At 38.8% G+C, this 27,454-nt stretch overlaps 1 long non-coding RNA gene across 2 annotated transcripts in view; it reads right to left on the bottom strand.

The window, feature by feature from the left end:
- LOC131423746 (uncharacterized) overlaps nucleotides 1–27,454 on the bottom strand; it is a 52,539-nt gene that overhangs the window by 8,420 nt on the left and 16,665 nt on the right. The window contains exons 2-5 of one of the 2 annotated variants that reach the window (XR_009225709.1): nucleotides 3,347–3,432; nucleotides 2,296–2,391; nucleotides 1,077–1,135; nucleotides 340–530 (exon numbers count right to left, since the gene is read on the bottom strand). This is a non-coding gene — a long non-coding RNA (uncharacterized LOC131423746). The remainder of the gene's footprint in view (nucleotides 1–339; nucleotides 531–1,076; nucleotides 1,136–2,295; nucleotides 2,392–3,346; nucleotides 3,433–27,454) is intronic. The other variant, XR_009225710.1, reaches the window with a different exon arrangement.

Below are 27,454 nucleotides of genomic sequence, written 5' to 3'. Positions count from 1 at the left end.
GGCAGAGAAAAAGACCTGAGTGTTTTAGAAATCTGCTATTGTACATTTGGATTAGCCTTTAAATAGTTGTTTTTCTGGGATAAGTCACTGTCCGTTGTTTCCCTAACTCTTTAGAATAAACAGAAAACCTCAGTCCTCTGAAGTTTCTTGAGTATTTGTCACCCTACTTTCCCAATTTCATTCAAATTTGGAAGGAGAATGGAAACTCTGATCTTTCTAGTTGCATCTTTATTCATGTGTTTGTATGCTATGACTATCATTCTTTAAATCACAAGAATTATAGTAGCAGTTATACGATCAATATTCATTAAAATAGTATGAAAGAAGGCAGTAACTTACACTGAGGTGTCATGACTCAACTGGTACTTCAGTTCCTGTAGTCATTTTCATCCTTTTCTCTCTCATTTTGACACTGTGTTATTTTCAGGAAAATGACATTACTTGACTCACTAATGTTCCAAGACTTGAATTTGGCTCCTTTTAGGAGCCCTCAACTCCAGTGTTGATATATGTAGACAAGCCATCTACATCTAAAAGAGAAGTTTGTCAAAATGTAGAAGAGTTTGAAGGAATGGGGACAGAGATTGATAGAATACAAAGTAGAGCAATGATAGAAAAAGAGTGAGTCACTACACGAAATCAATAAGAAATGAATTGTCACTGGGCAGGGTGGCACATGCCTGTAATCCCAGTGGCTCTGGGGGCTGAGGCAGGAAGATCTCAAGTTCAAAACCAGCCTCAGCAATTTAGCAAGGCACTTAGCAACTCAGTGAGACCCTGTCTGTAAATTAAAAATATATATTAAAAAAAAAGGCGGGCAGGGGATGTGGCTCAGTGGTTAAGTGCCCCCCCCCCCGAGTTCAATCCCTAGTATCCCCAAAAAGAAGAAGAAGAAGAGAAAAAAAAACAAGAAATGGATTGTCTTGGTTAAATGAAACAGGAAATCAGAGAGCATTAGGAATTAATGACTCACAAAGTTACAGAACCATCAAGTAGAAAGCACTCGTGAAGATTCACTAATCCAACTAGAAAATTGAGAAGAAAATTGAGGTCCAGTGTTATATAGCTATACTCACACAGTTGATTAAAGGCAAAATCAAGTCTAGAACCAGTCTCTCTGTGTCTGTTTCCCCACCTATAAAATGGGAATGATAATAATACAGTATTAGAGAAAATTAAATGAGTGAATGGGTCTAACAGATAGCTTCTGTTAGATCCTGACAGTCATAGTTTTATCGACCACCATTCTTGTCATTGTCATCATTATTAGGATACCTGAGTCTAATGATTTTAACTTCTCCAAGATCAGACTAAACTAATCCTGCAGACCTCAGGATCAAATTTGTACTTTTACTCTGGACTTTGGGATGATCTTGTTTCCATGTTTTATTTTGATCATCAAATTCACATTATGAAAAAAATAGTTGGAATTTGAGTCTGGAATTAAGCAATGGTCCAATGACTTTATTTTCTGGCTACTCTCTGGCACACAATCCAGATGTTCAGTCAATGCAGGGAAATCCAAGATGTCCAAGTTCACAAGAAGGAAGCAAAAACATGATTAATCTCTACTGATAAATGACAAAAAAGCAGTAGTATTTGGCTTTAAAAAGAAAGCACATTGTCTGTCAAGAGCAGCCTCACACATTCTTACACAGATACTGTCCAGATATTTCTTTGTGCCAGTCACAGGCATGTGGGTTCTTGCTGAGTAACAGAAAAAAATGAGACCACAGGAACTCGTGAATGAGTTATCCATGTTGGGAAATTAGGAGAATCCAGAAAGGAAATTGTATTAGTTACTTCATAAAACTTATATTTCACATTTGTAAACACTTTTTCATAGTTGGTGTTGGAGATGGAACCCAGGGCTTCAAGCATGCTTAGCACCTGCTCTACATTTGAGCTACACCCTCAGCTCCTGCAAAACAGTTTATGCTTCTCTGTATTTTACTAACATCTCTGATTCTAGGCCTCAGTAACTGGTAGCTCATTAAAATCAACTTAGAATGTCCAGGGCTGGGGTGTGGCTCAGTGACAGAGCATGCTTAGCATATGTGTCGCTTGATTAGATCCCAGCACACACACAAAAATGTATACAAGACTAATTAAATGAGAATCTCTCAGGGATCAAGACCAGGTAACTGTGTTATTTTGGTTTGTGTTTTGTAGATTTTTGTTTGTGGTACTGGGGATCAAACCCAAGACCTTGCACACACTAAGCACTCCCTCTGTCACTGAGCCACACCAACGGCCCCAAGTATCTATGTGCACCAGGAAGGATTTAAAAACTACCTTTTCTCTTCATTGAAACAGCCTCCTAGCTGGGGGTGCAGCTCAGTGGTAGAGCACTTGCGTAGCATGTGTGAGGCTGTGGGTTCCACCCCAACACTGCAAAAAAAAAAAGGAAAGAAACCAGCAGACCTCTAACAGAACTTCACTACATTTAAATTAGTCACATAGACCTTAAAATTTTTGAGCTTTAAATAGGAGATGATACTTCATTTTAAAAGTTTAGATTAAACTGGGTTAGCTTTCCCTGTCAAGGCTTCTGTTTCCACAGTATTTCCTTGCCTCATCTCAATCCATTCAAGTTGGACTGAATCACAAAAGCCAGAGATAGAACATGAACTCAGATTGCTCCATATTCTCCTGTAGGAGTCTGCCCCTTTGTTAACATTGTTACAACTCGAGATCCATCTTAAAAAGTGTTAGGATGAGTGATGATGCAGACAGAACATGTTAGAGAGATGGGTAACTGCGCTGGTATTTAGTGCAATCACAAATATACAGTGACATCTAAACCTAGTCATAGTATACTCAGTATGAATCCACAGAATATTGGACTAAATAGACTTTTTTCAAGCTAATGTTTCAAATCATGTTGAAAGCAATTCACAGCACTTTTGTGCATAGAAGCAGAGTTACCCAACCTGTGGACCATGGCACATTTGTGTGGCCCAGATGGTTCCTGGGGGCGCCAAGAGAGTGACCCTTCATCCTCGGGGCAGCCAGAGATTCTGGGCTGGTCGCCTTCAGATATTAGCAGCCTCACCCCATTGACCATAAAAATATCACCATCTTCTATGTGTGCCATGTCATAAAGAATGCTGGAGAACACTGCAAAGCACAAGCCAAGCCCTGGAGCAGCACTCAATAGACTTCCAGAATTTCTGGACTCATAATAGTTAAAGAAGAAGAATCAATGTGTATTCTCAAACTTTTATTTTAATATAAAAAAATTATTACATATGAGTATAATTTCAGAAATATGGGGGATAGTTGCACTATTTCTAAAATGCTTTATTTTAAAATAGTTCAAAGCTGGTCAAGAAGAGGCACACACCTGTAGTTCCAGCTACTGAGGAGGCTGAAGTCAGAAGATCACTTGAGCCCAACAGTTCAAGGCAGTTTGTGCAGCATAGCAAGATTCTGTCCCAAAGAAGAAGAAAAAAAAGTAGTTTATGTCAGGGAAGAGAGTACAACCCAAACATGTTATATCCATGAAATATTTATCAAGAAGAATTGAAGCTTTTCTTCTTGGTTTTATCCTGAATTTTTAAAATTTGTTTTGAAAAAAAAATCTTTATTTTAAGGAAAAATAAAGTTCACAAAAAATTTCACAAGTTTTTTTTTTAAGAAATGTCTTACTAAAAAGTTGAATTAATATCATAATAAATATAAATATCCCCTTCATCTATATTCACAGCGTGTTTCCATTTGGCCACATTGGCTTTATTTAACTTTTCTTTGGCAGACTTTTCGAAAGTTGCATCCTTCCAACTACTTCATCCCTAAATACTCTTTCATGTACCCCTAAGGAGAAATAAAATATTCTTCACCTAAGAAAATTAGCTTGGGAATGGGACATAGAGTGGTAGAGCACTTGCCTAGCATCTGTGAAGCCCTGGGTTCCATTTCCAGCACTGCAAAACAAAAACAACATGAACACAGATACCTGGCAAAAAGGAAAATTAGCGTGAATTATATCAGCCTAAAAAACAGTTCATATTCAATTTCCACCATTGTTTCAGAAATGTCCTTTATAAATTTGTTTTCCAAGATTTAATCCAGTCCCTGGATTGGTCCTGCCACACTTTTTTTTTAAAAAAAGGGGAACACTTATTCTATTTTATGGAATGAAGTGTTGCCCAATTCTATAATGGAAAATAAAGTCAATTAAGATCTTTAAATATATATATATTGTTGACGGGTGTGGTGGCACACACTTGTAATCACAATGGCTCAGGAGGCTAAGGCAGGAGGAAGCTGAGGCAGGAAGATGGTAAGTTCAAGACCAGCTTTAGCAACTTAGGGAGACCCTAAGCAAACTTAGAGAGTCCCTGTCTCAAAACAGAAAAACAAAAGTGGATAGGGATACAGCTTAGTGGTAAAGCACCTCTGGGTTAAATCTCTAGTACCTCCCAAAATAAATGTTTTTCATTATATTGATTCTTTAGAAGAAAGAGTCTTCTTTTGAAATCTACATTCCAGATTTGTTTGTTTACTCATACTTTTAGCAAGAAGGGTTATTTTTTAAACTCTAGAATACAAAGGAAAGATATAATATCAGATTAAATGAATACATTGAATTAGGGGGAGAGATTCCCTCCATAGACTACATTTTCTTCCCTGTGGAGTATAAATAGCTTAGTACAGGATGACACTTTTTACAGGCCAGCATCAGGGAATCAGCATCCTAGAGAATAAAAATAAGTCCACCATATCTAACTACTAATCAATGAATGGTGTCACTGGAAAAAAAAACCTAAGTCTTAATGAAGTGGTCTAAGATTCTGCCAGGGTTTGTTTATACAGGCCCTAGAGCAGTGGCTCCTTCCAAAACAAATAAATAAATAAATAAAAGAATAAAAAAATTGTTAGGCTGCAATGATCTTCTCTGACCTTGGATGTTGTCTGTGATCAAACTGTGGTGGGGCTCCAGGTCTACTAAACCATTTACAGAGAGAGACTGTCAGAGCCCCCACTGGCTTGTTGAATAGTCCTGTGCTTTAATGAATGTGGTTTGCAGATGAAGCAGGGTGCAGAGCCTCACCCTGTGCCCTGCCCACCTGCTGCCTCATAAGCTTGCTCAATGTCAGGAGTGTCCCAGTCATCACATGCTCTATTTGTTCAGAGCTTCTTGGTCATGAATAGAATAGATACACATTCAAACATGAGCTGTGCTCTATCATGGTGCCCTGACTTGCGTCAAAAAACTCCTTTAGTTACATCAATTAAGATGAAAGTGTGTGACCACAGAACCCAGGACAAGGACAGACTCCAGGACAACTACCAGACTTTTCAGTGTGCCAGCTCTTTCTGGGGGTAGGGGGTGCTATCTCCATTCTCCCTGGAGCATTTCCTTCACCCTACAAGGTGCATTTAGTAATCAAGGAAGAAAGAAGATCTGCAGTCCCCTCTCTTATAATGGCTGGTCACAGCATTCCCCTCCTGAGTTGGCACCTCCACACTGGTGTTGAGTGTAGGGGACAACCAACATGACAAGGGCAGTGCACACTAAGTATCATATTCACACATCAATTTCTTTCTTTGTTTCCTTCTTTTTTCTGCAGTGCTGGGGATGGAACCCAGGGCTTCCTATATACTAAGCACTAGGCACTAGGCCCTGAACCACTAAGCCACAGCCCAACCCAGTTTCTTTTCAATGGACACTCATCTTTTTCTTTTTAAATTTTTTTTCTTTTCTTTAGTTGTGGATGGACGCAATAGCTTTATTTAATTTATTTATTTTTATGTGGTGCTGAGGATCAAACCCAGTGCCTCACACATGCTAGATGAGCATTTCACCATTGAGCCACAACCCCAGCCCTCAGTGGACACTCATGCTTCTAAAAAAGGACTTGTGGATTACAACAGACACTGCTCACCTCAGTTACTCCACTTCTAGCCAGCTGTTCCTGCATCTGCTTGATACCATTCCTGAACCTGGCGCCTGCTTCTTCATGGCCTCTGTGGTTGCTTTTCAGACCAGGTTCAGCCAGAGACGGCAGAGATCACCCTTCATGTGTCTATTGTCCTCCCTTTTGCCCCAGCACAGAGTCCTTCCATTCATCTCATCCCATGTCTGCATCATCCACTGACTCTCAACAGGATGGAGACTAGGAACTGAGTATTCAGAGATGTGTAAGATACAGTGTGGTTGAGGGGAAATATAAATAAATAAGGTAGAGGGTTGTGTCTTAATAAAGGGAGACATTCGAGCTTCCGGGAGGGGGCACCTGGTTAGGCTACCCAGTTAGAAACTACCCTGCCTTCATTTTTGAGAAAGAGAAGACAGTGCATGCTTTTTTCAGGGAATAGTAAGTAGATAACTGGTTTGAGATGGTGACCAATGAGATATGGGCAGTATCAGAAAAAAGAATCAATTGCCTCATAGGTTTTTTAGATGGTATTAAAATCTAAATGTTAGTGCTATTGTATTAGTCAATAAAGAAAATTCTGAGCAATTGGGTTTGTGAGAGAAGCACCTGAACTGCTTATTCATCTCTTTCAAAAATATTTCTTTACCACATGCTTTATGCTGGGAACTGTGCTAGTCTGGGAAAGCTGCATTTTATTATTATAGTTGATATTCTGAGTTTTAGAGGTATTGTAGCATCTCAGCTTATAGTCCACAGATTCATTACAGGTTAGGAAAAATTTTTTAAAAAAAGTATGAGCCCAACATTGAGACTTAAATGTACAGTATAAAGTTTAGGCATCTGTTATATTAAAAAATTGAACAATACATAGATGCTTATTTTCTTATCACCCACTATAGGATTATTCACTCTGCTATTTTATGGCCAATATATTTATCTGTTTTAATAATGGCTAATTTTGCAGAATAAAATAAAATAGAATAAAATGTGGTTGTCAATTAGATCTTTGACAAAACACATGGATTATCATTTCTTCCTATTTATTTTTCTTTTTTCAATACGGGGAATTGAACCCAAGGCCTTGTCTATGCTGAACACATTCTCTACCATTACCACAAGGCTACACCAACAGTCAAAACATGGGTTATCTGTCATTCAGTCATGAGACCAGACACCACTAGCCATCATGTGTAACCTATCCTAACTTCAGGGAAGGTTCCCAACTGGGCATGGAGGGAGTCACCTAAGAAGTCTCCCTACTGGTGAAACTTGCAAACCACAAAGTAAATGATAAAATTATATCAAAACCTACCATATTCTTTGGAGAACTCATCCAACCAATGGTCAAACCAAGATATTACATTTGTTGAAGATAAACCAGGCAATGTTATGACTTAATTGAACTCAAATCTTTCCCTGGTATCCCAGGAGGACCAGATGTTTTATAATGGAAATCCCTAAGTTAATCACAACACAGTTGCACAGCTTTGTGAGTCCAATTCCCCCAGCTCTGGTAATAATATTGTAATTCTCCCTGACTCGTCCCTTAGGCTGTTTCACTAAGGTCCAGTTAAGTCAGACTTCGATTTTTGCTGTTGATATTCCTCTGGGATTCTATGTGTCCCATAAAACAAGAAGTCATTTGTATGATTCAACTTGCCTAGCTCAGAAATAAGCATAGGTGTTCATACATAAATTCTTTAAAAGGCAAACATTAGCTGGGTGTGGTGGTGTACTTCTGTAATCCCAGCAGCTTGGGAGGCTGAGGCAGGAGTACCATAAATTCAAAGCCAGCCTCGGCAACTTAGTGAGACCTTGTCTCAAAATAAAATATAAAAAGGGCTGGGGATTGTGGCTCACTGGTTGAGTACCCCTGGGCTCAATCCACAGTGCAAAAACATAAAAAGGCAAATACTGTGTTAGGAACTATGAATTTAAACAACAAATGGAAAGAGATTTTCCAAACATTAGAGTTTTTCAGGAATAGCAGAACAACTCAATGAAAATATATGTGACAGTAAAATAAGAGTGTATACATAGAGGTTGAGGCAAGGGGAAGCTTTTGAAGGTGAAATGAGGAAGATTAGATAAGTTGTTTCAAATCAATTGTCCTTGGGTACAAGGATCAATAACAAGGGTGGCATCAGTCCAAGGTTGGATAGGCAGTTGCTGGGCAGATGCCCTTGCAGAAATACTTTCTGTGTAAGATTGTGGTGGCCTTTGTGTAAGGTTGTGGTTCTAGCACAGTCTTTTGTGATTGTTCTTTCAATCAAACATACTTGTGTGAGATCCCTTTCTTCATATTCTCCCAGCTTGATTGATTGATTGATTGTTTGATTTCCTAGGACTTCATACAAACAGCTCCATTTGATTCTGACAATTTTCACAGGGACTTAATATCTAATATGCAAGTTTAAGAGAAGGAAGACATGTTAGTCTCCTAGGATTGCAAAAAACTACCACAAACTAGATGGCTTGTTTTTTCATAATTCTGTAAGTTAGAAGTCCCAGTTCAAGGTGTCTGCAGGGCCTTGTTCCTTCTTAGGCTTTAAGGGAGAATCATCCCTGACCTTCTTAGTTTCTAGTGACTTTTAGCGATCCCTATTATTTCTTGGTTTGTAGCATTGTATGTCTGTGTCCAATTTTTTTCTTCTTATAAGGACACTAATTATTAATTCAATATAACATCATCTTCATTTTATTGCATCTACAAAGATTATTTCTTCCTCCTCCTCCTCCTTCTCCTCCTTCTAGAGGATGGAGTGGGATGCAATGCAGGGCCTCACATATGCTAAGCACACAATCAACCACCAAGCTACAATCTACCACAGTCTACCTCCAACCCCTCTATTTCTAAATAAGGTCACATTCACAGGTAGCAGGGGTTAGGAACATCTCTTTTGGGGGGACTTTTCAACCTACAATAAAGGAAACTGCAGCCTTTTCAGTTTTGTTCTTTTTAATAAAAGGAGACATAAAAATATATGTGTGTGTGTGTGTGTGTGTAATAAATCCAAGATGCTACAAATTTTCTTTAAAAAATGTTTTAAAGTTACATGAAAGACATTTTATTATAATTTTAAGATGTGTCCTAAAAAATTAAAAGACCTAAAAACTTGAAAATGTTATCAGCATTATTTAATTTTATTTTGAAGTTTTGTTTTATTTATTTATTTTTTTGCAGTGTTGGGGATCAAACCCAGGGTTGCACACATGCTAAGCAAGTGCTGCATCACTGAGCTAAACCCTCAGTCCTATTTTTGAACTTTTAACATGTGAATCAAACATGCTAATAGGATTGATGAAGACAGAAACGCCATATGGTAGCAGTTGAGCAGATAACTGTGCAGACATGAAAGTGGAAGTAAAAGCAATTCTTTGAGTCCCTAAAGATTAGCTATTGACAGCACTGCTTTTAGCACCTCCATAGACTATCAGTCATTTTTTCCTTTGTAGAAGCATGGCACATAGAGTCGAAACACTAAGATTATATAGATATTTGCAACATAAAAACTGTCCTAGTGTTAAGCACTAAAAGTGCAACAGTTGCCTAAATAATCCAATACGCAGTCCTATGGTTTGGATCTTGAGTGTCACTTCTGTGTCAAATGTTTGTTCCCTGTGCAGCACTATTAGGAGGTGGTAAAAACTTCAAAAGGTGGGGTCCATTGGAGGGGACTGTGGGACCCCTCTCTTTTATATCCCCATTATGATGTCCAGCATCACCACAGACCCAGAAGCAAAGAGAAGCAGGCAACCAATTATGGACTGAAACCATAAGTTTCAAGGGCAGGCAATAAACCATGGACTGAAACCATAAGCAAAATAAACCTTACTTCTGTATAAGTTTATTATGTCAGGTATTTCGTTCCAGTAATAGAAAGCTGACTAAAACACTGGGGATTGATGCCCCAGACCAGATGTATTATTTAAATTGGCATACAGGCGGCAGAAGCAGGAGGACTACAAGTTTAAGAACAGCCTAGACAACTAGGACACTCTGCCTCAAAATAAAATTTGAAAAGGGCTGAGAATGTAGCTTAGTGGCCCTGGGTTCAATACCTAGTACCACAAAATTAACTAATTAATTAATTAATTAATTAGCAGAGATAGCACTCCAGTCATTTGAAAAGAATTATACTTTTATACAATCATCTCTTTCAGCAAAAACAAATTTCTCAATTACCCTTCAATTCATATCCCCACAGTAAAATACTTTCAAAGTAATCTGTAGAATTTCATTTTAAACCATACCCTGCCTAAAAAGCCCCATTTACAATCCTCCTTTTGTTGTGGAACTATATAGAATCTCACACAAATGGATTTATAGACACTCTAAAATTGCAGGTATGCTCTAACACTCCAGCTTAATACTTACAAATCATTGTAAATATAGAGGGCAACTGGACTGTCCAAAAGCAAAACTGACAATACTAAGCCAGTCTACCTCTGGCTTTCTCAAAGTCATCCTCACTATGCATTGTGCTCCATCAAAGTAACACTCAAGAATAAATTGGAGGTCTGGGGATGTAATTCAATGGTAGAGCATTTGCCTAGCATGTGCAAGGTCTTGAGTTCAATTATGCAATTGTTCATTTGTGTTCCAGTACCCAGTAACACACACACACACACACACACACACGAATAATTGTCAGTCACTTTTCCTAACATTCATTTGTGATCCTGCAAAATAGTTCCAACTTAGGTCCATGAAGATACCACTTATAGAATGGTATCATGATAAATCACATATAATAAGATATGCCTCTGACAAGTGAAAATTAACTGAAATTTTTGTATATGCTCCTAGAAGAAGGCAATTAAACTAATGACTCGACACTCCTCACTTGTGTTATAAATGTTTTTTCAAGTGATCTGAAAGAGTTGATGAACTTTTACTGTGTATTTAAGTTACTCCCAGGGAGTACTTGACATATATAAAGTACCCACTTCCTATGTCATGGCTAAAATGTCATGTTCTTTTGTGCAAGGTAATAGATCTAAGTTCTCACAGGAGTACTATTCTCAAAAAAAAAAAAAAAAAAAAAAAGCAATAGAAAGAAGGAAAAGAAAAGAAAAAAAGTAAAATTGAAAATAAACCAAAATGTAACAAGGGTTCAGAGATTATCTGATCCAGATAAGAAGACACTCAAGCCTTTTAAAACAAACTTCCCAAGTCGGTGACTGTCACCTTGATTGGTTAAGCTGCACTAGGAGACTTCCCACAGGATGCCATGTGAAAGATGTGCTAAGACTCAGAATGTCCTTGAGTGTATCTCTTGTCAGCTGGAACAGCATTTGAGATTTTCTATATTTAAGTCATTCCTTGCTTTCCTTGTCCAGGATCCTCTTTCCAAATGCCCTCATGGTGCTCTGCACAGCACTAATCACACTGTATAAATCACCAAGTGCTTCCCCCCGCCCTGTCACCACTGGGTGATGAACAGATCTCCTAGAAGAGACCTTCTCTTACTTGTCCCTTGTGTTCCCAGGGCCTAATGCAGCGTCCAATGAATGGTAAATGTTCAATAAGCTTTTGCTCAATGAAAAAGTATTCTTAAAAAGGACAGTACATGAAACCTGCCTTTCCCATCTGGGTATAAATATATTGTGTTGCAGTTTATTGAAGAAGTTACTTCACAAGTCACTAAAGGAATGGGATATAATTTGTGTGCTTGTTCTTCCAGAGGGATAGAAGGAAGGATGGAATTAAAGTTTAGGAATTTTCTATTTAGGAAAAGTATAGGTTTTAAAGCAAACCCCAGTCATCAGCTGTGCAGAATGAAGGGTTACAGTGGAGATGGGTCACTGGCAGGGACAGGTGAGGGAACTGGGAACCTGCACTGGAAATTAGCAGTTCTCCACTTCCATAAGTGACTTAAGGCTCTTCCCACCATTGGGCTTCTTATCAGATCAGCCTAAGTCAGGGTGAAGGGATTTCTTTTTTATTTTAGGCTAAAGGGGTTTTAAAATGTATTGGGCTTTATGTAGGCTGAGGTATTCCTATCCCATGCTAATTTCCAACAATGATAACAGTCCCTTTTCATGGATGAAGCTAACCAAAGTCATGCAAGCTTCCTTGTTGAGGCAAAAGACCCATCATAGCTCTCCAGTGCTTGCTTACTGATTCAGACAGGGTGGATTAAGGGTAATGCACATCACATCAGACTGAACAGTCTTACCAAATTGCTTCTGCAACTCCCTTTCATTTAGGATAAGGGTGTTTGTATACACAGGCTCTATTTCTATAACTTTCCCCCAAAGAGGAGACAGAAATTGAATGGTCTGCTTCAACACAAGGGATAGCTCCTCTGGGCCTGGAGGAGGCAAGGAGACTTCTTCCACCCCGGTGCTAAGTAAGGTTTCTGATTCTGGGGTTCAGCCTTCTGTTCTGTTCCCTTCTCTGATACAGCTGGGAGCCACACAGTAACCTCAGAGGTTCAAACCTCTCTGACTTGATTCACTCTCTTCTTCCTTTCCCTGCCACAGCCACATTCCAGATTTTGCCCTGATGGCCTCTCTGGCAATGAACTCTGACCTATTTGATTCTTTTTTTCTCCTGTCTCTCTACCCCATCCCCATTTGATTCTGGTTTGATGTCTTTTTTCTTTGTTAAGCAATGCTAGATCACGTGGCCTTGTTTGAGGGGTCTTGTGCACAAGCAGAGGGATTGTGAAGTAAATGAGGTCACTTGCCCTGAACTCTTCTGAGGCTATGAAAGGGTCCTTGGCGATTTTAAATTTGTTGTGTGTAATATTCTTCACATGTTTGCACATACAGACATATACAAATAAAAATACATTCCATAAACTTGGGCCCCCATACCAGTATCTGTCCCTGGTCTTGAATAAAAGGTTCTACGCAGTCACAACCCGTCTCAGACTAACTACACTGTCAGGCAGCCTGACCTGGCCTAGAAAATTCCATTCCCCAAATCCAATCCCTTAGGCTCTTCCCAGCCCCATCACAGACAATAGCCTTCTATGTTCCCCCATCTGTTTATCACAGATTAAGACTCGTCTCTGATCTCTCTGAGCTTTTCTTGACCAGAATCTGGGGTTGTGCAGATAAGAGCCTGGTCTCTGCCTTGGCTTGTATCTTTGTTTTTTCTAAGACATCCTCTTTCTAGTCATTTTTCCCCACTGAGAATACAGCTCTCTCCTGTTTTTAAAGGCACATGTCATGATACAAAATAGAATTCCATTTGGTAGTAAAAAAAAAAAATCACAGCACTACTGAAAATCTTAATGAAAACTAAGCAGCAGAATTCAAGGTCAGACTGTTGAGACAGATTCCTGAGCATTTTTATCTCCCTTGCAAATGATAATTTTGGAGTAAACTCCAGACTACTGTTTAGCTTTAGTTACTCAATTAGTTCATCTTTAAATGGGCATTTCCCCTGCCATTGGGTGATGTTAGGGAGGTAACTCTTCTGTTCTCATCTGATAGAAAGCTATGAAAGTTCATCAAAGGACTGAGCTCTTTTCTGCTCCAGGGCATTTGAACACACCCTCTCAACCCAAAGTACTCTTATCCAACGTAACTCAGTATTATAAACAGTCTTCCCTGACTATCTAAAGGAAATCCACTGTCATTCTCTAAGCACATTTTGTTTCCTTCTCAGAATAAGTAATTATATATGTATTTGTTTATTTACTTCTTTTTTCCTGTACCTTTCAAACCAAGGTCCATGAATGTAAGAACCATGGCCTCCTTTTCTATTTGTATCTGCAGCACAAGTACCATCCAAAGCCCTGTGTAATCACTCCCCATTGAAACCTGACAGATTGTTGTCATTGCCATTACAGTGGACTAGATCTCACAGTCCAGATAAGAGAGGCATAGATGTTTGCCCTAAGCTTATGGTAGGGCTCTTCCTAAACAGGCAGGAACAGTTCAGAAATTTTCCTTTGTGGAGATACAGGTGATGTATGGCATCTCCAAAGTTTCTACTTTCTCTTCTACCTACAACTTCCCCAAACAGGCTGGCTCTCCAGTGCTTGCTTACTGATTCAGAAAGGGTGGATTAAGGGTAATGCACACCACATCAGACTGAACAGTCTTACCAAATTGCTTCTGCAACTCCCTTTCATTTAGGATAAGGGTGTTTGCAGATACCGACTCTATTTCTATAACTCTCCCCCAAAGAGGAGACAGAAAGTGAATGGTCTGCTTCAATACAAGGGATAGCTCCTCTGGGCCTGGAGGAGGCAGGGAGACTTCTTCTACTCTGGTGCTAAGTAAGGTTTCTGGTTTTGGTGTTCAGTTAGTTGTGAGCCTTTGACACTATTGGGAAGTGGGGAGACTCACTGTTCTGTTCTGTTCTTCTGTTCTGTTCCCTCCTCTGATACAGCTGGGAGCCACACAGTAACCCCAGAGGTTCAAAGAGTGATTAGAAATTTATATTGAGTTCACTTAGCCCCAGAATTCAGGGTCCTCCCTTGGTAGTCAGTATCTCAGATTTATAACAGGACACATCAGAAATGTAGGATAGAAATGGGGGATAAAGAAGATGGGGATGGAGCAGTGGAATTCCAGCTTCCATCAAGAATTTGTGGTCTGGTCCAATCTGGGTTAGTCTTGGCAAAATATTCACTTGTAAGTTATTTGTTCTGGCTGCTTTTTCCTGTTTGTTCCTATAGAATGAGTTGTTTGTATGGACGCTAGCTCAGGATATCTTAAACACCAGAGTTTGCTTCTACAATTAATGTGAACAAAGCAGTGTGCTCATACATTTTAAAAATCTCTAGGACCCCAGTCCTCCATTATCCTTTAAGAATACGGACATCTTTAGATTCTTGAAGTCAAAACTGGTTGTGTATCAGTTAGATTTTAGACACCATGATGAAATACCTAAGAAAATCAACTTAAATGGAATAAAAGATTTTTTTTTTTTTTTGGCTCACAGTTTCAGAGGTTTTGGTCCATAGTTGTTCAACCCTATAATTTTGGGCCTGTGGCAGCAAAGCACATCATAGCAGGAGTGCTTCGCTAAGGAAGCCTATTCTCCTTATGCTGGACAGGAAACAGAGCAAGAGGAAGAAGCTGGGGTCCTGCTATCCTCTTTAAGGGCATGCCCCCTAATAACCTAACTTTCTCCCACTAGACTCCATCTCCTAAAGGTCTCCCCACTTCCCAATAGTGTCAAAGGCTCACAACTAATTCTTTTAACACTTGGTCCCTTGGGGGACACCTCCAACCTTAGCAGTTCTGAAATAGGGACCGTTTCCCTCTTTAACATTTACCATGAGTCAGGCATGACAATTAGTGGTTCTGAGGCCAGTACAATATGTCAGTCAATTTGCCTGCAGGTATCTATGGAGAGAATTCAGAAGTGATTAATTCGGACACCCCTACCTTTTCTAGGTGGAAGGAAAAACTCCCAGTCAAGATTCCCATTTAATGCAGAATGAACTGTTTCTTAGGAGTTTTGCCACTGCAGGCCGAGTACTGAAAACCAAGGGAGTTAGCAGATCAGCGAAAGCAGGCTAGTGAAGAAAATGACTGCAAAAGCAGCCTTTCCCGGACTTCAGTATCATACTGTGTTGCGCTTGTATTTTTGGTATCCGTTGATTGATTGAGAAGATACACAATGACAAAAAGATGTTATGAATTCAGTCATGCTTTTAAATAGATCTATGTCTAATTAGATACAGAAGCATCTACACACATTTCCAAAACATAATGAGTATATTTATATAAGACATTCTACATTCAGTCTCCAGACAAGGCTTGGTGGACATATGGATGCCTGGATTCCTTGCAACACTCCAGAACTGTCCAGGCATCTACATCCTTCATATTCTAACCATTAGTTAGATACTGTTGCAAAGGGCCTGGCCTTTCAGACTGGATGCCCACAGTTTGATTTGTTCAACGTGGTGACAAACCCCACCAGCAGTCACACCCTCAGGAATCAGAAACCACTGACCAAGTGGGAAGAGGCCCAGGATATGAATCAGTTCCAGGGAGGAAGGCTAGCAAGAGTCACATATGGTGTAAAGAAATTTGTCCAGCAGGCTGGGGCTCAGGGACGTACTCCATTTATTGGAGGCTGTTGGAGGTAGAATGCTAGAACATGATAAGTGGCCACTGAGGAATGGAGAAAGAATCCAAGGGCATAGTGGGATGCAACAATTCATGGGGCATGCAGGAGAACATGGCTTACCCTTGGAGCTGGTTAACAGCAAAGGACATTAGTGAGCAAAGAAAGTTAGCAAACATGGCACAACATGACATCCTGAATCTGCAGGGGCATTTGATTTAATTCTCGTAGTGGATAAGGCTGGGATTACAGACATCTGGATTGATTTTAGGATCTGGGGCCAGACTGAGCCAGCCAATGGAGATATCATTCAGCTAAGGAGATGAAGACAGAAGCATCAGAGGCAACCTAGTGCTATGGATAAGCCCAAGAAAATGGCAGAACACCCAGTTCTTAAAACAATATCACCTAGACTCCAAACACATCAGCACACACTCCCTAAGACTTACTCAAGTAAGTTATTCAGAAAGAGGAGGGTGGGGATCTCCATGGAACACTTCTGAGCCTCCCCTCTTTTTGCACTCCACATGTAAAGTTGCATTCAGTGGGGGAAAACATTAATACTTGGGGCTTCACTTCCAAAAAAAGAAAATGAAAGTGAAACAGCTTTATGGGCAGAATCTCTGTGGGATCTCTTGATTCAAATCCTTATTGTAATTCAGGAGCCAAAAGCTTTTCCACACCACCCGCACAACTCAGACTGAAGCCGCCTCTCCAGACTGGAAGAAACAGCTCCTAGAAACAACCCCCTCCCCAAGCCCTACAGAAACAGCTCCACATCTTTTGTCTATGCATCAAAAACAGGATGATTAACGTAGATGGTGGTGATGCTTAAAAAAGGATCACTGAGACCCAGGGATATTATCTAACTGCCAGTTTCTCAAAAATGCTTTTTTTTTTACAAACCTCAAAGTACTCCCTATCAAACACACCCAATGGAGCAGCATGGAAGGCCAGGACAATACATTGAAATGAGTAGTGCTCAGAATAGCAAAAAGTTCTGGGAATGGCCTAACGTCAAAACAATGCATCATAGTGAGGAGGGAATCCTGCCCTGAGAATAGCCTTCATGGAGGGCAATAAATAAATGTTCAGAAAAAAAGAAAACACACCACCAGGGAAAAGAGCAAGCACAGAGATGTGTGGGAGTCTCATCAAGACTCTGACAGGTGACACATACTGCCAACCCCTCCTGAAAGGGTCATCTTTTAATAAGAAAGGATTATAGTTAATCCAAGTGAGAATTTTCAGGTGAAGCGTCTTATCTCCCTTCAGTTTTGTGCTAACTTAAAAATCCCTTTCAGGCAATAATGATGCCTGTTCAGTTTGGAGTTTCCACCCAGGTTATGCTCTAAGGTAGGCATCATATTCCAACCCAACCCTGACATAGACACTCCTTCTACAAATCAAATGAGGAGCTTCCTTAATTTTCTCCTGTTCTGGCCATACTCGTGGTAAAATGGAGTTTCTAGAAGCAAAAGAAGGCATGGCTAGTCCCCTTTCCATTTCATCTCCTCCTTCTACAACACAGATAAACTAAAGGTAGTTTATCCCATAAGTCATCAGGCTTTAATAATAATGTAAATAGCATAAAGAACTGGCATTTACTATCTGCCTCAAGGGAGCTCAGTGTCACATGCACAGAGTGACTGCTAATGGTTTCTGGTATGGAGGATGCATTTGGTTGCTTACTCAACCCATGCACTCCTCCTTTCATTTTTCTTTTTTTTTTTTTTTTTTTTTTTTTTTTTAATTTTTTATTGTGGGTTGTTCAAAACATTACAAATTTCTTGACATATCATATTCCACACTTTGATTCTAGTGGGTTATGAACTCCCACCTTCACCCCATACACAGATTGCAGATTCACATCAGTTACACATCCATTGATTTACAAATTGCCATACTAGTGTCTGTTGTGCTCCGCTGCCTTTCCCATCACCCACCCTCCCCCCTCCCCACCTCTCCCCTCCCCTCCCCTCCTCTCTCTCTACCCCCTCCACTGTATAACCCTGAGGGTCTCCTTCCATTACCGTGCAATTTACCTTCTCTCTCCCTTTCCCTCCCACCTCTCATCCCTGTTAAATGTTAATCTTCTTCTCCTGTTCTTCGTCCCTACTCTGTTCTTAGTTACTTTCCTTATATCAAAGAAGACATTTGGCATTTGTTTTTTAGGGATTGGCTAGCTTCACTTAGCATAATCTGCTCTAATGCCATCCATTTCCCTGTAAATTCTATGATTTTGTCATTTTTTAATGCAGAGTAATACTCCATTGTGTATAAATGCCACATTTTTTTTATCCATTCGTCTATTGAAGGGCATCTAGGTTGGTTCCACAGTCTTGCTATTGTGAACTGTGCTGCTATGAACATCGATGTAGCAGTGTCCCTGTAGCATGCTCTTTTTAGGTCTTTAGGGAATAGACCAAGAAGGGGAATAGCTGGGTCAAATGATGGCTCCATTCCCAGCTTTCCAAGAAATCTCCATACTGCTTTCCAAATTGGCTGCACCAATCTGCAGTCCCACCAGCAATGTACAAGTGTACCCTTTTCCCCACATCCTCGCCAGCACTTGTTGTTGTTTGACTTCCTAATGGCTGCCAATCTTACTGGAGTGAGATGGTATCTTAGGGTGGTTTTGATTTGCATTTCTCTGACAGCTAGAGATGTTGAGCATTTTTTCATGTACTTGTTGATTGACTGTATGTCCTCCTCTGTGAAGTGTCTGTTCAGGTCCTTGGCCCATTTGTTGATTGGGTTGTTTGTTCTCTTATTGTCTAATTTTTCCTAAGGGAACTCTGACCCATCTCTCCCTCAGGAAACTCAAGTGACACATAGGAAATTGACCCCATTCCCATCTCCAGAGGTAGGTGCTGATGGGTCTAAATGAATCACAGAGCTTGCTGGGGATGGGCTTAGGAGCACAAACACAAGCTTATCGCTTTCCTCTAGAAAGTTCCTAGACAGGGGCACACTGTGATCTAGGTCAGTATGCTCAGCCTGGAGAGGAGGACTTCCAGTTCATGCTTCTCTTTCTTCTCTCTCCGTTTGGATGCAACAAAGCATATTACCCCTGTTCCTGATGGTACTCATCTCAGTACCACGAAGGAAATCATTGGGAGAGTAAAGCTAACAGAGAGAGAAAGGTCAGATAAGTCATCATGCAGAAATGGAGCCAAAGCCTTAATCATTCTCCACCTGGAGGTCTGCTCTACCTCAAGATTTCTTGATAGGTGAGATGATAAATGCCCCTATTATTTAAGCTAGTTTTATTTAAATGTTATTACTTGCAGCCCAAAGCATCCTAGCTGATATGTGATATATATTTCAGTCAGTCTCTCTCTCCTCCTCTTCCCCTTTTTATTTCTTTCTTTACGTGGAGGCAGTCTACCTCTGCTGCTCTTCCAGTCTTGTGACCTTAGGAAAATTCTTCCACTTCCCTGGTGTTTGGTGTTCTCGTATTTAATAAAAGAGATAAATACTAGAATGATCTGTAAGATGCTTTCAAATTTTAATATGTATTATAAAAAGATTGTATGCTTTTTACTAAAAAGACAAATGTCATATTAAGTAAGATAAGGTGCTGAGATGAGTTCAAACTATTTCAAGCTGAAAGCAGAGAGCTGCCAAGGCAGTAAAAAGGATGGCTTGAGAAGACATGAAGCAACCTCCCATAAACAGCAGGCTTCAAGTCAATGAACACAGAAAATCAATGAGGTGAAAACCATGTACCCCTGAGAATGAATAAGGTGAAAATAAATTGACCGAAAAAATCATATATTCCCTTTCATAGTCAGCCAAATATACACTAAATTCTCAATCACTCCATTGTGCCTCCTGGCTCTATATAGCCAAAGAAGATAAGGAGGTAGGGTCCTAATGCCTGAGTCATGAGAAAAGGACAGTAGAAAGCACTGCAATGAACAGAGAAAGAAGGAATGTTATATAGGTCAAGAGGCTCTGAAAGTCAATCTTAGAGACCTTCCCCTCTATCCTTTCCACATCCATGTGGCTGTTTTGCCCATTTTGAGTCTCTGGTTATTATGTGCTGGCAATGACCTAAGTTCCCAGTAGTAGTGCCCCAGTAAAGAATTGTCCAATTGCTGTTCCTACATAACTAACTACTGCCTCCAACAAGACAGGGATACAGTAAAGAAATCATTTCTCTCTCTCTCTCTCTCTCTCTCTCTCTCTCTCTCTCTCTCTCTCTCTCTCTCTCTCTCTCTGACAGGGTCTCACTATGTTGCCCAGGCTGGCAAACCCATGGGCTCAAGTGATCTTTCTGCCTCAGCCTCCTGAGAAGCTAGAACTACAAGCATTTAACAACCTGGCCTGGTTGTAGGGAAGGAATCATGAGCATAAGTAATTGAGTGGCTGTCAATTTGGGGATGAGAATAGGGGAGCATTACCCCTGAGAACTCAGAGACAAGCAAGTCTTTCTATGTCCCAGGTAGTGATGACAGTGAGAGCTTAGGAACCGTATACCATTGGTATCCAAATCACCAAGAGAAAGAGGTGCCTATTAACACAGTATGGGATCCCTATGGAGGCCCTCTATCCTATAGCATAGTCCTGGCATAAAAACAAGTTCTACATATAATTGCTGCATTGATGACTAAACTGGGACGGAAGTAGGGGGAGAATACATCTAGTGAATATACTTTATGGTAACAAAATATAGGGGAAATTGAACAACAGTTAGAAAATTGGGGGATGTGCCTTTAAAGAATAATAGAGATGGGTCCATATAACAGTAAAATATTTATACTGATTCTCCGCCCACTTCGCCCTTGGAATCACCTGGAGAGGTTAAAAAATAATAGCTATCATGCTTGACTCTGTCCAGAGGAACTTTTATTCAGTTGATCCAGAGTGAGGCTCAAGTTTGGAACCACCGAAGTAGGGTAAAGAATGGTTAAAACTAGCCCTTACTACTGATTCTTCAAGTGCAGTTTTAACCATTGATAAGGTGCTTTTTACAATTGATGTGGTTTGGATAAGTGTCCCTGAAAGAACCACAGTTTGATACTACCAGGTGGTAGTACCTTAAGAGAGGAGGCCTACTGGGAGGTCTTCCAGTCATTGGGGGCTTCACTTGAATGGATTGTGGGATGCAAGGCCCACCTCTTCCTTCCTTTTTTGCATCCTGGCCATGAGGCAAATCATTTTGTCACACACTGCCGCATGATGGACTGCCTCATCACAGGCCCAAAAGCAATGGGAACAATCAATTATGGGCTGAAACTGCCAAAACTCTAAGCCAAAATAATTTTTTTCTCATATAAGATGATTATTCATATATTTTGTTCCAGAAATAAAAAGTTGACTAACACAATGATATAAGTATATCTCTGCTTTTCTAACTGCTAGTACTTACTACCAGAACCATCAGCCCAAAGCCCTCTCTTCAGCAATCTTAATGGTTTCTCCATTACTTGCAAGTTAAAAATCCTGGAGCAAATTAAAGGTTTTCTCATGCCTTCCTTCTTCTGATTCATCAACAGCAGTGTCATCTTTCACACTTAAGGCATGTACCAAGGAAATTTCTGACTTTCAAAAGTAAAGATTAAAAAGAAAAAATAAAACTTTTTAGAAAACTGATATATAAACCAGGCTTGGCAATGCACACCCGTGAACCCAGTGACTGCAGAGGCTGAGGTAGGAGGATTGCAAGTTCAAGGCCAGCCTCAGCAACTTAGTGAGGCCCTAAGGAATTTAGCAAGACTCTGTTTCAAAATAAAGAATAAAATGGGCTGATGACGTGACTCAATGATTAAGCTCCCCTGAGTTCAATCCCCTGTATCAAAAAACAAAAACAACAATAACAACAACAAAAAACAACTAGACAAAAACAATTTGACTTATAAACATTTGTCAAAATCAAAGAGAGTATCTAAAAACAGAAACAGATCAGTTTAAAATTTTTTTCTCTTGGTGGACACAGATATCAAAAAGAGAAGGAACTAAAAAAGATTTGTTCAAAAATCATTAGATTATTTACTGATGGTCAGCTGAGCAGATGGGAAGCTAATTTCCCAGACATGGACTCTCTTTAAGTTCATTAAAGTTTATTTTTAAATTGTTTAAACATTTTATTAGCAATATTAACTTCTTCTTAGAAGGAAGATGAGAAATGTATCATGAAAAAGGTATCCAGACCAGGTTTGGGAATTTATCCTTTAAATTTTAAACTCTTGGGCTGTTCAGATATATAGTCACTCTTGCCACATAGCAGAACAATAGAGAAGAAATGGATGTCACAGAATTTTAAAATTCTCAGACAAGAGAGAATATTTATTTATTTATTTATTTATCTATTTATTTATTTATTTATAGCAGCACTGGGAATCAAACATAGGACCTTGAGCATGCTAGGCAAGTGCTCTTCCATGGATCTACATTCCCAGTAAGCTATTTCATTTTAAACCAAAAAAATATTATTCTGGTACCATTTAATACTCAACCTAAAATCAGTAAGTAATGTTTTCAAGCTTTCTAGAGAAAAAAAAATGATCTGATCCAACATTTCTACACCTGACATTAAATTATTTATATATAAGGGAAAACGAAAAACATTTTATTACATGAGGATTCTTGTAAAAATAAATTATTCTACTTTATTCTTTGAAAAACACACTAAAACAGCATAGCAAAACAAAAAATTAAATTGGAATAAATATCTAGAAAGAGGAATGCAAACTGTAAGAAATATGATGAACAATTCATTAAGTAAATTTTAGAGCTTGAATAGGGTACAATACTGTTATTGTAAAATATAAAACAAGGAATGGGGGTATAGTTCGATGGTAGAGCTCATGCCTAGCATGTACAAGACCATGAGTTCGATCCCCAGCCCTGCAAAAGGAAGGAAGGAAGGAGGGAAGGAAGGAAGGAAGGAAGGAAGGAAGGAAGGAAGGAAGGAAGGAAGGAAGGAAGGAAGGAAGGAAGGAAGGATAGATTTCTTAAGATAGCATATTCTAAGAAAAATGGCACTACTCTCTCTACTCTCTTCTGTGACATCCATTTCTTCTCTACTGTTCTGCTATGTGGCAAGAGTGACCATATATCTGAATAGCCCAAGAGTCTTCTGCCTGGTGGACATTGTTTTGTTTTGTTTTTTTTTTAACATACTGATATTAGCTTCTAGTAAAATGCCTCTTCCCTCAAGCATCACTAAAGCTTGAGATGTTCTGAACTCACTCCTATATTTGGCACTACATGTGACTAATCCTAAAAAGACATTCAATAAATAAAGCAAGAGGTTATAATAAGGGTATAAATATGAAAATGGACAGCATCTTGGAGTTTTGCCCTCCTAGTCCCAAAGCACAGAGCAAAGGTCAATTCTTCCAAAATGTCTTCCTTAAGAAAGCCAAAGGAGAAACTTCATGACACACAGTAGGCAATTCATACATGATTTTTTTTAATTAAATAGAAACAATTTAGCCATTTTATAAGAATACGTGTGATAAAAGAATACAAATGTATTCTTAGGTATGTAACATAAAACCACAGTAAGTAATAGTTAAACATATCTTATTCATTGGATTTGTTAGAAGTCATATTTGAGGGCAATAGTTATGACTACGTGTTTATGGTTCTAGAAATCCTGAGGACACTCAACAAGCCCAAAAAAAGAACTTTCCCCCAATCCTATACTGTGCAGAGTACGATTGGCTTTTAATTCATGAGACTGTGTTTTTGAATACATTTCCTAAACAGAACAAAATAGAATGTATTTTGTTGAAACACAATTCTTTTGGCAAATACTTATCAAATCTTTAGGTAGTGCAAGCACGTTGCTGACCATTCTGCATCTGCATTTTCTGCACTGTTTCACATGTGGCTTTTCATGCAATCATCATAAAACTCTGTGAAGGAAGCATGGGTTAATGTCATCATTTTTACAAGAGAGAACTGAAGTCCAGCAAGGTTAACAATTTTGTCCAGAAGTTAACTCTATGTAGAGTCAGGATTGAAAGGTGAATCTTTAACACATAATCCATTGATTGGAAGAAAAATCAAAGAACATAGAAATGTGCTTATGTGGTCCAGCTATTCAGTGGCCAAGAAGAGCTTCCAGTGAGCCCCAAAAATGTCTGTGTACTTACTGCAGGCATCCAGCCATTAGCCAAGCAGTCCTTGCAGAATCTGATTCTAATTAGTAGTTCACCACATACAATGTGCCAGGCATAAGGCCAAGGAGTTTCACGTGCAATTTTTCATTTAAGTTAATAATCCCTGTAAACCTGTGCGCCTTTCCCTACTTTTACTTGCATCTGTCAAGCCCTTTTACACCTTTTGCACCTTTGTTCTCATGTTCCCTTTCACGGACTACTCTTCCTCTGGGTCTCAGCAGAGATATTACCTCCTCAGAAAAGCCATCCCTGAACACCATGTTTCAGGTTTCTCAAATATTTTGAATATTCTTTAGGACCTTTACATTTAGGGAGGGAGAGAGAGAGGAAAAAAAAAGAGAATTTGTTTACGTGGGTTATATTTCTCTGCATTGGGAATTAAAACAAAAATTTTAAAAACTGTTAATTCATTTAAAATAATGATAACAAATTCCTTACATGCTAACTTAAATAATACATTTTTATGGACAATGACTACATTCATCTAAAACAATTTATGAGAAGAGTTACATTAGTTTATAGTTTTGCAATTCTCTTTAATGTCTGGCCTAAGAGAAAATAGCTAGGTTCCCATATCTCTTTCATTATTAAATCTGCTGGGATATGTTGTTTTGGTTGAAGTATATAAAAAAAATTGGCCTCGTGCAGTTATGAAGTTGGAAAAAGGAGTAATATGGTAATAATCTTTTCAGATAGTATATATATTCTTATTTGCTATTACACCAATATTTGCTATGTAGTAGTTTCTGAAAGCTTAGTGGCAAAATGGAATCTGAAATTATATCAATTTTTCTACCCTATCACATTAAAATTCATTGGCACACATGTACTTAAAATGGATCTTTTCTCCATTCATGATTCTGTAACACTGTACATTGATCATTTAGAAAATAGTAGTTAACTGAGTTATGCAGCTCTCTCAAATGTTGGCACATTTCACTATACAAAGTCAAAAAAATCACTTTCATTAATATCAACATTGATGTCATCACTAAAAGGGTTTAAGTACTGGGAATCTGTCAAGATCAAGGTGGAAGTTTTTTAAAATTTTCCAAAATTTTAAATTTTACTTGAAAGCTTGAACTTTATTATGAATAACAAATATGTCAGTTATTTTCCTTTAAATGACAAGTTCACTTCACTTTTTTTCCTGAGAAAATGTCTTCCAGTTATACAAGTGTGTATAACAATAATTTCCCTGTCAATCATATTTACCTAAAAGTGGTATTCCATGAACAGCAGCTAGTTTAGCTAGCAATTCAAACAACTGAATAAGTGCTTTACCTCAAAATAGCTATTCTATTTTGGTATATCGTAGAAATACCTTATGCATGGTTCCTCTAGAGTTTAGACCTGGAATGTCCCCAAAGGCTTGTGTGTTAGAGGCTTGGTCCCCATCCTATGGCACTATTGGTAAGTGGTTGAACCTTTAAGAGGCAAGGAGTACTGGGAGGTCTTAGGTCACTGGTGAGGTGGTGTGCCCTTAAAGGGGATAGTAGGACCCCAGCCTCTTCCTCTTCCTCATTGTTTTACATCCTAGCCATGAGGTGAAGAAACTTGCTCTGCCATGCATTCCCCAACTTGATGTGCTGTCTCACCATAAGTCCAAAAGCAATAGGCTAATTAAGCCTAGACTTAAATCTATGAAACTGTGAACCAAAACAAAGCTTATATCTTTATGTTGATTATATCAGGTATTCATTATAGGAATAGAAATCTGACCACACACTTCCTGTTTTCATAGAAAATATATTTTAAAATATGTATTCAGTGGTTGAGATATGATAAAATTAATAACTTTTTTACTGCTTCATCAAGAACACTCAAGTGAAACTGGCAACTTATTTGTTTATTTTTACAATAAGTGTGTGGTGGTGAAGAATACAATCGCTACTAGTGTAATCTGATGCCATTACTCGATACTTGCTGAGATTCAAGCAGTTTTATCCACCAAGGCTTTTACCTTATCCAAAGAGAATATATTTCAAGATCCCTAGTGGATACCCAAAGTTGCAAATAGGACCAAAACCTATTTATAAATATAAAAAATTATATAATTTTTTCTATACATACACACCTACAATAAATTTATATTTATAAATGAGGCACAATAAGAGCTTAATAACAAGGAATAATAAATAGAACAATTATAATAATATGCTTTAATAAAATTTTGTGAATGAGGTGTGTGTGTGTGTGTGTGTGTATGTGTCTCAAAATATCTTATTGTGCTCAACCTTCTTGGGATAATATGATACAATTCCCCCATGATGAGATGAAATGAAGTGAATTACATAAGCACTGTGACATAGTATTAGGCTACCCTTTAAGAGTATAGAATGGAAGCATTGCAGTACAGTGACAGTTGATCTAATAACCAAGATGGCTACTGAGTGACTAATGGGAGAGTAGCACATATAGCATGGACATGCTGAACAAAGGAATGATTCAAATCCTCAGCAGGATTGAACAGGACAGCATGAGAGTTCATCATGTTACTTAGAATGGTGGCAACTTAAAACTTGAGAAATATTTATTTCTGGAATTTCCATTTAATATTTTTGGACCACAGTTGGCTTTGGGTAACTGAAGCCACAGAAAGTGAAACTGTGAATAAAGGGGGAACTACTACACAATGAAAAGTGGAAACTAACATCTTAGTGTTATTATGAAAATTATCTTGACTTGTGGACTCCCTGAGAGTGTTTCAGCCTCTATCCCCACTCCCTAGGAAGGATGTGCAACCACATTTTGAAAACTGTTACCATTTCAAGAGGAGTTTCCTTTGCTTGCAGCTCTGTCTCATGGACCTGATCACTTCTTACCATTATATACCATGCTCTTTTTGTTTCTCCTTTAAATCTGCTCCCACCCCACTTTGAACGTAAGTTCCATGAGTTCTATATTTCTAGTGACTATCTTGGTAACTACCACATTGTAGGTACCCAATTATTTTTGGTTGATCAACTAATTTTCCATATAAAGAAGTCAAAATTAGAGGGGTTGGTGTTCATCCAAAGGAAAAGGAAAAAGCAGGACTAAAGTTTGAAAGTTGGCCTTTTGCTAAGTCTTCTATACTAGTCATCAATAAGAGAAAGTTAATTAGAAAGAAGCTTCCACAAAATAGTATTTTATATTCATATCTGCAAAACCTAATGGATGACTTTTTGGCTTTTGTTTGGTCCATCTGCTTATGTTGAAGGAAATAATACCATTGGATACTACTGAAATAACAATGAAGATGTTAAACTAAGAACCTCATTCCTTATCTCTCTCCCACCATCTCCCACCAGGGGCACTATTCCACACCAACTTTCTGAATGGTCAAAGGCTACAGTGACTGAGGGGGAAAAGGATCTTCTGACAGATGGGCCTGCAGTTTCAGC

This window comes from Marmota monax, unplaced genomic scaffold (assembly GCF_021218885.2).
Source record: "Marmota monax isolate L192 unplaced genomic scaffold, Marmota_monax_Labrador192_F-V1.1 WCK01_AAM20220418_F8-fsc00090, whole genome shotgun sequence".
In the NCBI taxonomy this organism is placed as follows: Eukaryota; Metazoa; Chordata; class Mammalia; order Rodentia; family Sciuridae; genus Marmota; species Marmota monax.
This window is presented reverse-complemented; position numbering and strand designations above follow the sequence as displayed.